At 35.4% G+C, this 13734-nt stretch overlaps 2 protein-coding genes across 6 annotated transcripts in view; one reads left to right on the forward strand and one right to left on the reverse strand.

Annotated features, from left to right (window-relative positions):
- LOC139120832 (fibroblast growth factor 8b-like) overlaps positions 1–13734 on the reverse strand; it is an 83650-nt gene that overhangs the window by 60829 nt on the left and 9087 nt on the right. The gene's annotated exons all lie outside the window — the stretch shown is intronic.
- LOC139120831 (F-box/WD repeat-containing protein 4-like) overlaps positions 1–13734 on the forward strand; it is an 82752-nt gene that overhangs the window by 37573 nt on the left and 31445 nt on the right. The window lies entirely within an intron of this gene.

Below are 13734 nucleotides of genomic sequence, written 5' to 3' on the forward strand. Positions count from 1 at the left end.
TCACCAGAACTGTCTAAATGTTTGTTGTTGGGTGAAAGAAAGTGCATACTTGTACATGTAATACTGCTGCGAAAAAGGCAGTTGAAGTGGGAACTGATTGGATTATGACCTGGGTGCCAAAATAAACTATCAAATCTCAAAGGATACAAGAAATCCAAACAGACTATGTGACCTTGGCTTGGACGGCTTGTTTTATGTGATATACAATTAAGCTGTATGGGGGAAAGATGATAGGTAGCGTAACCGCTACCATGTAGCAAAAATACCTCTAGGGAAGTACTCTTTTGAATGGATTTTAAAAGGTAGCCGGAAAGCTAAGATTGTGCCGTCTCTTGTTTATGCTAGGCAAAATTGTGTCTCTGTGGAGAGTGATTACTTAAATGCTAGCGGAGCATAGTGAAAACGAGTCTTGATTAATGTGTGCTTAACAGCTTTCTCCTGTTTGGTTAGAAGAAAAACTAGCAGATAAAAGATGATAATCGAACCAAAAAGTACAGTTTTCCTGTTTAAATAGAATGTTGCTTAATTGCAAATTAGGTACGCTGATGTTGCCAGCTAGTTGTGTATGTGTTTACTACATGCAGAATTTTATTCAACTTCATAGCTTGTAGCATATCACAGTAGCAGATTACTTTTCTGTAGGGTTCTGGATATGATAATTGGTCAGGTGGATGCTCTTGAAATGGTTTAAGAATCTACAAAGTAAAGCTTTTGTTGTAATTTTGTTTTGCTTGACACTTTCAGTGTTAAACAATAACTTCATAATGCACAGGTGGTTGGACTATTTTGCTATATGCCTTCAAACTATACACGTGGTTTGGACTGTATGCCTTCAAACTACACAGGTGGTTAGACTATTTCTTGCCGATGGCTATGTTTGGTATTTTCCAGAATCCTGTAAGCAAAGCAGGCTTTGACAAAGGAATGTCTAGATCCTATCTCTTACTTTACAAAATCTGCCGAGAAACTCTGCAATATCAGTGTTTTCTCTCCGCTGCGTGATTCCACTAAATGCATGTTTCAATGTATAATCTATCCTGAAATTAACATAGAAATCGCACACTAAACCACAGATTTTGAACATAGCAACTCGCGTCTGTCCATATTATACATGTATGTGTGATAGTGATCTAGTGTACTGGTGGTAACCTGTAATTGTGATATTGTTTCTAGTATAAAATATCACACCATCAGAAAAGTCCAATATCACCTTTCATTTTGCTTTGGTGACATACATATGAGGGACATCTACACACTTAAAGATCCATTAGCTGTAACTTTGGTCATTTTTAAAATTTTGTTTGGTATCATCTGCAGTTTCTGGTTTGAATCCCTGAACCATGGAGAAATTCCTAATATTTAGCTCATAAATATACCCTATATGAGTATAATCTGCATTGTTATTGTTTAAATTTTGTATTCAGGTCTGGACTAGAATACATTTATCAACAATAACAATGGTCATTTCACATATACAGGCTGTGTTGGCAAGCAGGACACCGGGCATTGGTCATGATGATCGGATTATGGTAAAATTCTGTAGTTGATACATTGAAACAAAGTAGTGAAAAATTAGTCAAAAGTTACAGCTAAGTAATATCATGTTCCAGGCTTTGGTAGTTCGTGTGGGCTACCATTTCATGGGTTTTGGTAGCCCCAGGGAAAAGTTGGTAGTCTGTGGACGCAGGACTACCGCTAATTTTGAGCCCTGAAGTAGTTTTATCACAGACCTAATTAATGAAGAGGACTCTATCCTCTCTGAGGACTTGTAATCAAAGTACCCATAACAAGTGGGGACTGTGTCATCAACGATGACTTGTTGTTCATAAGATTGGATGTAATTTTTTGAAATTTTATGAACATGAATATGGCATACACCTCTAGGCTCAACAGATCCATGCAATTTCCCTGCACCAACAAGTGCCTGTGTCATGATATGCTTTTACACGTAAGGAAAATTGTCAGCAGATAAATGCTTTTTCCCTCCTGGTTGAAATGTTTTATCAATAAGTTGTTCAAATTTTTTTCAGTCTAGCTAGTATTCCAGTGATACAACACTGGTCAGTATTTGGAGTTCATATTTTAGTGTGTAGCTATATAGCCTTTCTAGCTTTGGTTAAGTGGCAGTAAGTCCATTTGTGCACTTTTATTAGGCTATACAGGCTGAAAATAGAAAGGGATATACATGTATGACTTGAAAATCCTTTTAGTATTCAGGTTGTTCACAACATTTTCAATTTACCACTGACAAGACTGCCATTTGCAGGAGATTGATGTCTTAATCTGGCTGATGGCTGCAAGAAATTCTCCATCTTGAGCTCAGCTATGACGTAGAAACATTATGAAATTTCATCTGATTGTTACCATAGTGATGTGATGCATGTATAGCAAGTAACCCTGGCAACAAGGCTATTAACAAAAGATGTGAACTGCAGATTTCTTTCAGTATCTTGACCAAGTTACTGTAATGTATTTCTGCACTAGATCAGACATAATACATGCACTGATGTTGTGGTCATTTTTTCCATTAATGAAGTCATCCATTTGTGTATCTCTCCTCTAATGAGAAAAGTATCTCTCAATGTGTTCATCAGTTAAAAACCACAGTGCTAGACAATGGTGCGTTTGTTATCATTAATTGCCATAAAGATCTACTTTAAATATTGTATTATGAATAATACATGTGAAATAGCCATAAAACTACTATAAATTTTTCATATCTTCAATTAAACTGACCTAGAGATCACTGAAATTCAGTTGCTAACATTTGATGGTAGATTTGAATGCTCAGTGTGGCATATCCAATATTGATTTTATTTGAAATTCCTTTGAGGCAGGAATTAATCTGTGATTTGTACTCAGCTTTGCATTACTGAATTTTCCACCCAAAAATGCACAGCAGAAATGTGAAGGAGCTTTGAATTATAAACTTACTTAGGGATTACTTGAGCAAAGTTCAAAGTTCCCCCAAAGGCAGAGAGACTGCCACCTCATGTGAAATCAAATATGCATGTTTATACACTGACAACAAACAGTTGTTTCATGAAACGTATATAGAGATGTGAGAGAAAATTTATTTTATTTGGTAGTCATCAGTAGAGCCTTGAGGCAGGTCCTTACAGACGAGTTTATCTTTGCAAAAACCTTATAATAGTAACAAATCAAGGAAAAGAACTTTGTTTACAAAATACAGATAAAGTACACTGTCATTAAACATCCTATCAATGAAGATAAAAGATGTGATCTTTTGAAATGGATAGAATCCTGAAATAGGAATACTGCCCTACAACAGAAAAGATAAAAAATGTGTCAAATGAAAACAACTTCTAGTCCTCATTGTCTTTGTGGTGATTGTAGTGTTCAGTGCTACTAACACTGAAAAAAGAAAAAAATAATTCATTTCAATTTATGGTAAATAATAGGAGATTTGGTTGTAGCTGGTACTTGCCAATATAATTTGACATTATTTAGACTAGAAATTTGATATTGGTCTTGTCTGATAGAGTGACAGTCTTGGGAAGAGGGCCACTGTCTATGGTTGCACGTACACAGTTCAACAAAGGTGTTTGGCAGTATTCAAGCTATTCATGTACAGTACTGCAATAAAGATGACTAATTCTGATAATCAGCAATTCCATCACCACAATCTCTGCTAAGCAAATACCGTATTGTTCAAGGAAACCATCAGTAGATAGATCACTGGCCTTAAAAACCACAAACAGCCCCACTTTAAAAAATTTGTATATCTGGTAAGATGATGAGGAGATATCTCTCAACTAGGGAAGAAGAAGTCAAGGTATGAAATGTGAATTGCAAGGCATCAATGGCAGGGGATGTTAATATATGTAGTTCAGATGAGGTCATGATTTGATACAAACTTTTGGTTAAAAATAACTTTGCAAATCCTTTTCCAAACTTTCCTTAAGGAATCTTTCAACCATACCATTAAAGACTAAATTTGAGGGATCACACTGCAAATTTGGGTATTGAAGAAACATATAACCCAACGTTTCCTGATATTTCAAAATCAAAATGGCCACCATTTTTTTGTTAACTCTATGGGGAAAATTACATTTTTGACCTTCACAAACTAAGACAATGAAAATTTGCTTAACAGCTTCAAATGAGCCCTCACAAGTGGTAGACCAGAAAAGTATCATCCAAATTGGAATCTGACACTTCTATACATCAAGTAATTGTACTTGGGTTGCTATTAATTATTCATGAGAACGAATGAACAGGGCGGAGGCAAAGGAAGAAATTTGCCGTTGCCATGTTGGCTTTATACTGTTTCCAGGGTGTCATGTCGTGACCATGACCAGTGGTTGATTGTGACTGTTCTAGCTGTTATACAGGTGGCTATCCAGGCCAATTGACAGTCATTTTGTAGCAACAGTTACGGTATCTTTGCCCCATTCATAGATGCCAACTTGTGAAGGTGATAATTAATTCTATTGTGCTTTGGATCAATGAGTGAACATGTCAGACTTATCAAAAGCACCTAATAAAAACCCTGTCTTGTCAAAACACCTCACACATTGGCCAAGAGTTACCCTTTGTACAGTACAGCCTTCATGTTTGAAACTAGGCCATTGACTAGAAATCAAATAAGATTGTGTGCAAGTGTGATTTTAATGACTGCTGTATGTAGGGAAAATTCAACATTACTTGTGTCAAGTAATACCCAGGATGTGTCAAATTTTATTCAAATCGGATTTAATAAATGAGAAATATGATATTTTTACTAGAAAGTGTAACTCATATAGTTTAGATCAAATGGTTTACTGCATGAATATGTAAATGCAAGATGAGATAAGCTGAGAAATGACAATGACATAAATGAAAGTACAAATGATGTGGATATTTTTTCACCAACAAGGTTACATGTGATGTAATGATCTGATACATGTTACAGTAGAATCCTTTACAAATTGGTTTGACATCAAGGCAACAATCACAGTAAAGTACAGTACAGTACAAAGGAAGTTACAAATCACCGTGTCAACCCCTTTAAAATTTAGAAGAAGTTGATCTGAACTTTTTCCCTCCTCTTCCATTTTCAGTGTTGTGTGTGAAAGGGTTACTTACATGGTTAAACACTGTGAACAATCGGTCTTGATTTAGTGGGCCTGAAAAGCTATTAGCACCCATGTCATCTTGTGAATGCAGATGACTGTAATTGAATCAGCCCAACTTGGAAGCAGGACCATTGCATAGTATTGTTACCCATCTCATTCTATGTGGTAAGTTCTTCAACAAATTGAAAGGATGGATTCAAGCATTCTGCTAATTTACGGAAAATTATTTCCTTTAATATTTCTTGAAGCACATTTCGTTTTGAAATTCTAGAACAGATGACTTTATACGTTAATAAGATATGAACTGAAAATGCTCACATGTTTCATTATATATTGCAGTTATGTGTAAATTTGAACCTTTGCCACATGTTTGCAACTTCATTGAAAGTGTTATGATCAACATAATGAATAATATTCACCACAGATTAATTCTAAATCCCAGTGTATATCCCTAATCAGGAAAGTTCATTAAAATATGCAAATAAGGAATTGACTGAAATGTTCTCATTAAATATGCAAATTGGGAATTGGCTGAAGTAAAAATGTTAAATGACTTTTAATAATATCGTATAAGGTAATTCGTCAGCTTTGGTCTAGTCAAGACAGATAAATATCCTTAATTAGGAAAGTTCATTAAATTTGCAAATAAGGAATTGGCTATAGTAAAAATGCTTAATGACTTTCAATGTTGTATCATAGTATCTTTAATGTACATAGCAAGTTTCATCAAATTTGGTTTTGTCAATAAAGATAGATATCCCTAATTAGGAAAGTTCATTAAATATGCAAATTAGGAATTGGCTGAAGTAAAAAAATTTAATGACTTTCAATAATGTTGTTTTAAAGTATCTTCAATATATGTAGCAAGATTCATCAACTTCGGTCGAGTCAATTCAGATATATATCCCCAATTAGTGAAGTTCATTAAATATGTAAATAAGGAATTGGCTGAAGTGAAACTGCGTAATGATTTTCAATACTGTTATATCATAGTATCTTCAATGTACATAGCAAGTTTCATCAACTTTAGTCAAGTCAATTCAGATATATAATATCTAATTAGGAAAGTTTATTAAATATGCAAATAAGTATTTGGCTGAAGTAAAAATGCTTAATGACTTTCAACAAATGTTATATCATAGTATCTTTAATGTGCATAGCAAGTTTCATCAATTTGGTCAAGTCAATTCAAATAAATATCCCTAATTTCAAAAGTTCATTAAATATGCAAATTAAGAGTTTGATGAAGTAAAAATGCTTAATTATTTCAATAATGTTAAATGTACATACCAAGTTTTGTCAATTTTGATCTAGTCAAATCAGATATATATCCCTAATGAGGAAAGTTCATTAAATATGCAAATTATCCATTATCTTTTATGTCACCCCTCAATATCTTTCACAGCTGATATATCTGGGTGTGATCAACATTTGTAGCGAATCTCATCAAATTGTGTGCAGTTGTTTTCAATATATATCTGTTTTTTCTAAAATCATTAATTATGCAAATGAGCAAAATGTAAGCAAGCCACACCCACCGAAAATTAATCAGTTCTTGCCATTTGCAAACTGAATCTATGTACCAGATGTGATTCTGATCTGATGAGCTGTTTTTGAGATATTGAGTACACAGACAGACAGACAGACAGACAGACACACACACACACACACACACACACACACACACACACACACACACACACAGACATTACTATGACATATGCTCACCTGTGTCAACACGTGGGCAAAAAAGGGGCAGGTCATTCATTAGCTTTATCTAAAAGTAAATTGACCAACTTGATGAAATGGCAATGGAAAACAAAGGGCTAAGACCATGTATGTGCCGGATGTGAACAACGACTAATGCGAGAACCAGGGATTGAGGACTGCTCTATTAAGAGAAAAACATTATAGCAGTGAATGCTGCATATATAGTTGTACAAGGTCATATTATTAAGGTAGTCTTGAACCAATGATTAGTGATGACCCTGTGTTTGGATAAAAACATAAAGGAGATTTGAAATTTGATAGAGTTTGTTGTATTAGTTTGCAGACATGTTGAATGAAATAATCTAAAGGCCATTCTGTGGAATATTTTGAAATGATGCTTGGACTCTTTGTTGCCAGATACGACTGAGTTAATTATTTCAGTAAAGCTAATAAAATCATGAAGCTCTTCAGTCATAAATCAAATAATGTTGATAACATTAACATGACATGAACTGTCAGCTGTGGGGCACACTGCTGCAAGTTGTATTATCTGATCTTCTAACCTCAAAGTCTCAGTGTCATCATCCTTAGGCCAAAAAAAAATTGTGCTGTTCTGATAACCCGACCTACCCTATTTTTTGCCTGCTGACCCTAAACTTTTAGAGCTATGTAAACACGGAAGTAAAAAAAAAGAAAGAAAAAACCTGTAAAATCACATGTTCGTTACTTGGCATTTGATTTTTGCTTGAACGAGGATGTCTTTTATGTTTTTTTTTTCTTTTATATGTATGGTACATTTTTCTGGAAATATTGTGGCCAGTGTTTGATTGCCCTGAGCCCCTGAAAAGTGCACATTTAAAAATAAAAATATTTTGGAAAAAAATCCCTGCCAACCTGCCTACCCTATTTTTGAAAACCATGTTATCGGAACAGCACAATTTATTTATTTTTTGGCCTTACAAGTATAAAAATCATACAGCCATGTCTTTTATGGCTTATTAAACTTTCTTACACATGATAAGACCAAGATTGTATGTGAATCAGGTACGTAAACAGTTTGTGACATGGTGGCATTGGAGTTAAAATGTATGACCTGTAATGTCACATGACAGACTAATGTTTTGTTAGTTAGATTGATGGATGGCAGTGTTGCAGGGAATATACTGGTATATGTGTCTACATCATTCTGAAAAACTTGCGTTTATACTGCTCAATTTACAAGATAGGCAGACACAGAGTAAAATGTTAACAGATACAGTCCTTACATTTGGCTCTATTTTGTCTGCAAAACACAAATATTTTGTGTAGGATTCCAACCCCTGCATGATGCTGAGATTATACACACATTCTGTATTTACTCTTTTCCAGAAAATGTTTAAGATTAAATCAGAAATATTTGACAGTTGATTTGTGATTGCAAGTAGTGGCTTTGTATGTAGACTGAAAAGTTTCAGCTGAATTCCTCATATCCAATCTGTTAGAAGACATTTTAGCCATTGGAAATTTACACTTTTATCAGTATTTTTTATGGTACTCATAAGGTTTGACATGGTCGTACAAATTTCCCTAAAAAATAATTACTTCATGTTATATTTAAATAATAACACATGCCAGCAAGGGCAAGATCACGATTTGTTGCCCGCCCAAGGAATGGTGCTCATGACGGTCATATTGATGATGCCCGAGCTGACCCGTGTTAGCGTGTGTTATTATAAATTTTATTACACCGAACAAACACTTTTGTTTTCGAAACTTTTGCTTAGAATGCAGTCAAGTGTCGATCGAGACTTGTCACAGTGAAATGTTCTATTTGTTGCTCGATCGCAATGCTACATGAAGTTGAAGGTCAGCTTAAATGAATGTCTTAAAACGAAGACAGTGTTGTTGAAGCTTTTCTTGTTTAATGTACTGAACGTTGTTGAAAATACCAATCAAATGTACGCAATGATGTGGTACGCGCAGAAAGTATGCGCGGCATTCCAGAACGTGGTAGCGGGCTATATCAGTGCATGCGACAGGGCTATATCACCTAAGCCATGTTCTATCACTTTTTGTTCTATATCACGTGAGTGAGGCTCAGCCAATCACAGTACCAGGATAATACATGAGGTGTAATAATCATTTAATCTGCACTCTCTTCTGAGGTTACAGAGGAATTTAGTTGAAGTTTTTGGATCAACACGCAATAAAAATTGAACAATTGTGACATAGCTTCAATCCAATGCACTTCGGTAGTCAAAAAATCTTTCTCCTTTTGAAATATCAAAATTTCACAATACTTCTTTATGATTTGTGATTTATGATATTTCTTGTAGAGCATTTTTAGGCAAAGACTTTGCCAAAAGAAGATTAGCAAAAGTTTTATTCTATCTATATCTTTAGGTTTCCAAACTGAATACGCATGTAACAAAAAAGCTGCCTCTGACTATCCTCTATATCTGACTTCACTACAAAAGTCTGTTTTCCTTAAGATGTACAAAAAAGTCAGTCTGTTTACTCAGATAGCAATTATATGAGTATTTCAATGAAGTGTAAGTCTGTCAATGAGGTGACAGCTACCTTAGAATGAAAACATGTGCTTGTCACAATCCAACTATTTGAATCAGTGCAGGCAGGAGAGAAAAACGGACAATAGAACTGTAAAAACAAACAAACAAGGTTTGGCAGTGTTGCCTCATGATAGTACTTACATGTAGGAAGTTTGTAGGTATTATTTAGATATGTTTGTACCACATTTGATGGTATGTAAAATTTTCAGAAGCAAGCAAGCATGTCATGCATGCCTATCAGCCATATATCAGTGGCATAAATTCTTTATATAAAATTTTCTTTATGCCATGATTACATTTGTTTACCGCTTTATCACTTGCTGCTCTTGCAGAAATTATAGGTTTGCGTATCGGTCTTCTCCTTGGTGTGTGCTTTCACATTGGTGAGTTTGTGAATGGAAGTTTTATACTTCCCAATGACCATTATTGAAAAGTGACATTCTCTGTGCTGTTTGAACTGCACAGGGCACAGCTTCCTAAGATATCATTCTTGGGAATTTTGAAGATTGTTGTTTTATAACCGAATGTCAGGTTAAATGAGGGAGAGAGTGTCTGCTAAGTCTACCGATGGAATTCCCACCTTCAGGGCGTGTGTGATGCACCGTTCCATAACACACTAGAGACAGAGATTATCACCTGGCTGAACTGTGCAATCATGTGACACTGTATATGCCAAATGACCTGCAGGTAGGTCTGTTAAGACTGTCAAAGAAAATTATTAATTTACAACTACCGGTATAGGCACCTATCATTTATAAGACTTTAATTAAGTAAGCGTTCCTGATAGCAAATGCTGGTGTTGATGTTTTCACACGCTCAGTATTCAGCTACGTGCCATACGTTGCTTGTGTCACAACCAAGAAGACAAATTTACAACATAAATGACATTTATTTGACCAGGAGGTGCTCAAATATAACTGCTTGTGTTCTAAGTATAATTAGTCAAATAATTAGTCAATTACCGGTACTTCCAATGTCAAACACTATTTTCCGTTCATGAAAGCATATTTCTGTTTACAGCAACTATGTCATTTGCTTTAGGCATTACGAGATTCTTTAATTTGATACTTGAAAATCACACCAGGAGAGAACTGCTGTAATACTTGCTCTGTACAGATTGTGTATTCTGTATTCATTTTCAGCACTTTGAATCATCCTGTGATATAATTTACATTATATTCAGTACATAAGTGTACCAGGTTGTCTTGATTCATATTAAATTTGATGCACAAGTGTCATATCTTCCTATTTGCACCAAGCTGTCTTAATTCTGCAGATTTTCATTTTCATCTCAAACAAGTAATGATTAATCAACCTGCCATATCAGATATTTAATTGCCATGCATAATATTGTGTGATATGAATCAAAGCATTCCATACTGATTCAAAGGATGAACTTCCAATGAGTGTAAAATTTGTATCTCAGACTTCCAAAATGTCATCTACAATGGTTAGTATCCTTGCCATCATAAAATATGTACACCTCTTCTTAGCTAGGTTGTTTACATGCCAAGCTAGACATTAGCATTCAGTACAGGTAGAGTATTGCCGATGGCATAGACCATCGCCGTATGAGGTACTCAAGCAATTACACCAACACACTTTCTAATAAAAACCAGTGGCCTGTTTACAGAGTTTGTAATGCTTAGGGTGAGACGTTCAATTATAAAGGGGTTCTGAGTGTGGCACATACCTGGCCATTGAAATCAATAATCCTGTAAACAGGATACGGTGATTGAATTTGTTCCAAGTGTGCACAACAAGCCATCTATCTTTTGTGTCGCACCAGCAGAAATCATCTCAGTGTGGCCAGTTTACGACTCCAAAGTATCTTTCAGTTTACTTCATGTTATGGGTATTTCATGTCTATTGAAGTAGTTTCAATATATATGTTACATTAATTTGTTGATTGCCTGTCATTTGTATGTAGGCTATCTTATTAGATACTGAGGTGACCTTCCTGTGATTAAGAAAAATGTTGACAATAAACTGTGGTGGCAGTATAAGCTGCTATGAAAGGTGTCTGGGGAAACCACAAAAATATTTTCTCTTCAGGGAGTTCAAACTTAGAAACCAGGATGTTGACCCTAGTGATACTATTCGTTATCCTTGGACTCAAACTCTGATTGGTGAATTTGAAGTATCTTAGGTTTATGCAAATTGTTATGTAAATTGATAATTAAAGTTTGAAGCCAAGTTGGCAGACACCTATAGCTGACAAAAGCTGCATATAACTGTAACATTTACTGTATTTTCCAGTATAGTACACAATGCATTGCATCTGCAAGGCTAATTCTTCTAATTCAGACAGACCGAGTCAGACAGGCCGAGGAGAGAAGACTTAGAAATTGTCCTAGTTTTATAAAACAGGATTTGTTAAAATGTCATCAAAAGTTCTATTTTCCATTTAACCTGGAATGGTACATGTAGACTCTGTGAGGTCTACCTCCTTTCCGCTTCACCTCACATTCTTTTGTAAGTCACGTGAGATTGGAACTCAGACACCCCAGACATCACCTCAATGTTTTCTGGTGTGAATGTGTTGTCAGGTCATGGTGACACCCCCACATCACAGAAATGTGATTGGTTGATGTTCTAGCCATAAATAATTTTTACAAGCCAATCATGAGCAACTGATAGTATTAATGCCTGTTTACATTTCACCAGCTTTCATTGACTTCAATTGAGCAATATTTCAGCTCAGATTTTGTGGAAGGCAAATCAGCAAACTTTTTTCACACAGTATTAATTACTTGTTCTGTGTTTGCTTGATTTTTATATTTCTTTTTTGCAGTTGTTTCTCTTTTGAACATTCAAAATAAATGACTTTAGAAAATTCATAATGTACTGGCAGCTATGTTAGTTATTTGAATTATTTGCTCAAAGCACTTTACCATTGTGTTGTCAAACTGTTGAAATACATTGAATTATATCACAACTCCTAGCTTGCACCTCTCTCCCTTTGTCATTGGTAAGTCACTGGTCCACAGCAAGCAATAAGATTGTACCACTGTGGAGCAGTGAAAGGGACATGACATGTTTTACCCTTCTGTAAATGCTGTCAATCATTTGGAAACTTGGACAGCTGCCACCTACCTCAGATGAGCAAACACAACTGTCATTTGGTTTAGCCATCAAGGATCAAACAGGGAACTTAGCAGATGAGTTCATCAACAGCTTTTGATGGATTTTCTCCGGCTGTCTTTCTCTGAAGTGTATAATTACATTAGCTTACATTACCTCAATGCAACAAACTATACACAGGTCATTCTCCCCTTCCTTTTCTGAAAATGCATGGGTGAATATGTATTGTCTACCTTCATGGTGGTATGAGGAATCAACAAATGTAGTTTGTGAAATCATGAAGCTGGTATGATTTCTCATCAATCAATCAATCAATCAATCAATCAATCAAAGCATAGTCTTAGCTGTATCTCAATATATTGATTCACCCTTTGTTGAAAGTTGTTCACTTGATGCCACAACATTAATAATATTACCCTTATGATGTAATCTTTTACTTGGAGTTTCACCTTTATGCAGATGAACCCCTCCTACAGGTACATCTATGCTGAATCTTGATCAGACTAATTTATCATGTACTACAAAGTGTGACCACATAGAGCAAATTACACTCTCAGCATAGTGTAGATTGCCTACAACTGATTTGAATTCTGCTGCAGAGTATAAGGCGTCAGTTCCAATTTACATTACCAGGGCGTCAATTTAGTATGTGATGTACTGATCACTGGGTCCCTTCCTTATCTCCCTGTCCTGTGAAATTTACAACCTAAATTCATTAGTCATCTTGAAGAACCTGAACTATAAAGGTGTTGGTTCATCAAGGAGTCATGACAACAGCCTAACGAAAAACCTTTTGAATTTCGATGAAATTTTCATGACTATCATTTCACTCTGACAAGGTAGTTTTCCTGCAGCCGTGTTTGGTACAAATGTAGCTGATTTGATTATGGACTGTGTTGCTTAACAAGGATTTCCTGTACCCTGCACTGTCTTTGAGTGAATTAAACATTGATTGTGTCATTTTGTTCACAAAAATATCAGAACAGAGCTCTGCAAATTCTTAAAATTTTAACAATGTAAATCCCAAAGATAGTGGTGTGCAGTAAAATGTGAACTGACCTGTAGAGAAACCTTTTAAATGGCATTTCAGTAGGTTATGAATACATGCACGTTTTTAGTTCAGGTTAAAATCCTGTCTCAAAGCATTTTTCCTGGCTGCTGGTCATTTTAAAAGATACTTAAATCCGCTTTAATGTAGACCTATTCTGCATCCGGTGTGTGACAGCAATACCGGTAGGTCTCCCCTTTATATGTAACTGAATTTATCATTGATGAAACGTATACTGTATCTGGAGAGGAATGTGTTCCGTTAT

The sequence above is a fragment of the Ptychodera flava genome, chromosome 20 (assembly GCF_041260155.1).
Source record: "Ptychodera flava strain L36383 chromosome 20, AS_Pfla_20210202, whole genome shotgun sequence".
In the NCBI taxonomy this organism is placed as follows: domain Eukaryota; kingdom Metazoa; phylum Hemichordata; class Enteropneusta; family Ptychoderidae; genus Ptychodera; species Ptychodera flava.